The 2,500-nt window shown below is 44.3% G+C and overlaps 2 non-coding genes across 2 annotated transcripts in view; both read left to right on the forward strand.

Moving 5' to 3' along the window:
- LOC149092525 (small subunit ribosomal RNA) overlaps positions 1-1,884 on the forward strand; it is a 2,170-nt gene extending 286 nt beyond the window's left edge. Inside the window, exon 1 of the ribosomal RNA XR_016200829.1 lies at positions 1-1,884. This exon is cut by the window's left edge and continues 286 nt beyond it. This is a non-coding gene — a ribosomal RNA (small subunit ribosomal RNA).
- A 487-nt stretch (positions 1,885-2,371) lies between these two features.
- LOC149092526 (5.8S ribosomal RNA) overlaps positions 2,372-2,500 on the forward strand; it is a 155-nt gene continuing 26 nt past the window's right edge. Inside the window, exon 1 of the ribosomal RNA XR_016200842.1 lies at positions 2,372-2,500. This exon is cut by the window's right edge and continues 26 nt beyond it. This is a non-coding gene — a ribosomal RNA (5.8S ribosomal RNA).

Consider the following 2,500-nt stretch of genomic DNA (forward strand, 5'->3'; position numbering starts at 1 on the left):
TAGCAGTGGGGATCTTAGCAACTTCGGTTGCATTTCTTGTGATGACTCTGAATAACTGAGCAAATCGTATGGCCTCTGAGCCGACGATGTATCCCTCAAGCAACTGCCTTATCAACTGTCGATGGTAGGTTATGCGCCTACCATGGTTGTAACGGGTAACGGGGAATTAGGGTTCGATTCCGGAGAGGGAGCCTGAGAAACGGCTACCACATCTAAGGAAGGCAGCAGGCGCGCAAATTACACAATCCCAGTACGGGGATGTAGTGACGAAAAATAACAATACGGGACTCTATTGAGGCCCCGTAATTGGAATGAGTACAATTTAAATCCTTTAACGAGGATCTATTGGAGGGCAAGTCTGGTGCCAGCAGCCGCGGTAATTCCAGCTCCAATAGCGTATATTAAAGTTGCTGCGGTTAAAAAGCTCGTAGTTGGATTTCAGTCGAACCTATGGGGTCCACTGATTAAAGGGTTAGATGGTGATGTTAGGTTTCTTGCTTGTGTCTACGGATGCTTGCTTGAACCTTCATTCCTCTTTCCTGGTGGTTACATTCATAGTGTTTAGACAGAAAATTGCTCGATATTTGCTATCAATGCTCTTTACCGAGTGTTGATTCAAGCGATCGAGACTTTTACCTTGAAAAAATCAGAGTGCTCAAAGCAGGCGTCCAAAACCTCGAAAGAGGTGCCTAAAAACGGTATGGTCAACCATCTATATGATGCGTACCACTACCTTAACTTGAATGATCTTGCATGGAATAATGGAATAGGACCTTGGTTCTATTTTGTTGGTCTTAAGAATCCAAGGTAATGATTAAGAGGGACAGACGGGGGCATTTGTATTGCGGCGCTAGAGGTGAAATTCTTGGACCGTCGCAAGACAAACTACAGCGAAAGCATTTGCCAAGAATGTTTTCATTAATCAAGAACGAAAGTTAGAGGTTCGAAGGCGATCAGATACCGCCCTAGTTCTAACCATAAACGATGCCAACCAGCGATCATTCTGAGTAACTAATTTCATGACTCGAATGGAAGCTTCCGGGAAACCAAAGTTTTTGGGTTCCGGGGGAAGTATGGTTGCAAAGCTGAAACTTAAAGGAATTGACGGAAGGGCACCACCAGGAGTGGAGCTTGCGGCTTAATTTGACTCAACACGGGAAAACTCACCCGGCCCGGACACTGAGAGGATTGACAGATTGAGAGCTCTTTCTTGATTCAGTGGGTGGTGGTGCATGGCCGTTCTTAGTTGGTGGAGTGATTTGTCTGGTTAATTCCGATAACGAACGAGACTCTAGCCTACTAAATAGACTTGCAGTTTACACTGCAGTACTCCCCCTTAGTCAACCTGTGGGTGGTAGTATCTCTTGATGGTTTCGGCTGTTGAGGGCTCTGCTGCTATTAGCCTACAGAATTGGCTAGGGTAAGGATGCTGTAGCACTGTAAGGACTTCTTAGAGGGACAAGCGGCGCTCGCAGCCGCACGAAACAGAGCAATAACAGGTCTGTGATGCCCTTAGATGTCCGGGGCCGCACGCGTGCTACACTGAAGTGGTCATCGTGCATACTGTTTCCTGCTCCGAAAGGAGTGGGTAACCGCTTGAACCCATTTCGTGATGGGGATTGGGCATTGTAATTATTGCCCATGAACGAGGAATTCCCAGTAAGCGTGAGTCATTAGCTTGCGTTGATTACGTCCCTGCCCTTTGTACACACCGCCCGTCGCTACTACCGATTGAATGATTTAGTGAGGACTTCGGACTGGTCAATCCAGACCATTGGGAAACTAGTGGTCGGATTGTGCTGGAAAGATGTTCAAACTTGATCATTTAGAGGAAGTAAAAGTCGTAACAAGGTTTCCGTAGGTGAACCTGCGGAAGGATCATTAACGTATTACCCTCTTATTATAAGAGAAATACAACCTTCAAACAATCAAACACTCTGCATAGTGATATTGTAGATGCTAATATGGTGAATGCAATTGAATTGTATTTGCATTAGAGTCGCAATTGTGAATGTTTATTGCAAACATTTAGCCATTGCAACATGATTCTAATTTGCATTACATTCGTTCATTCATACATCCATCTTTCATTATCCAATGCAACAAAGAGTGAGGGTTATCTAACGATAGCCATAATTTCTTTTGCAAAACAATTGTAGTTTATAATGAAAAGCCTGTCTTGCTACATACTTGGTACCTGATCAAGTCTTCAGCTTATGCTGACGGCAAGGTTTAAAGAAGGAAGTTTTACACTTCTTCGCCTAACTAAGTAAAGACAACTATGGTTTTTATAAACTGCATACAATTGTTTTCAAACCCTCTCAATGCAGATTTAGGATACTTATTAAAAGTCCCACGGTGGCAAAGATACATCTTCAAGCGGTGGATCACTCGAATTACCAATCGATGAAGAACGTAGCTAGCTACGATAATCGGTGCGAATTGCAGGACACGCCGAGCACTTGAGCTTCCAACGCACATTGCGGCTTTCGGGTCTTTT

Source organism: Tetranychus urticae, unplaced genomic scaffold, assembly GCF_039701765.1.
Source record: "Tetranychus urticae isolate SD_2017Ah unplaced genomic scaffold, NJAU_TeUrti_SD_1.0 Scaffold_8, whole genome shotgun sequence".
Lineage (NCBI taxonomy): Eukaryota > Metazoa > Arthropoda > Arachnida > Trombidiformes > Tetranychidae > Tetranychus > Tetranychus urticae.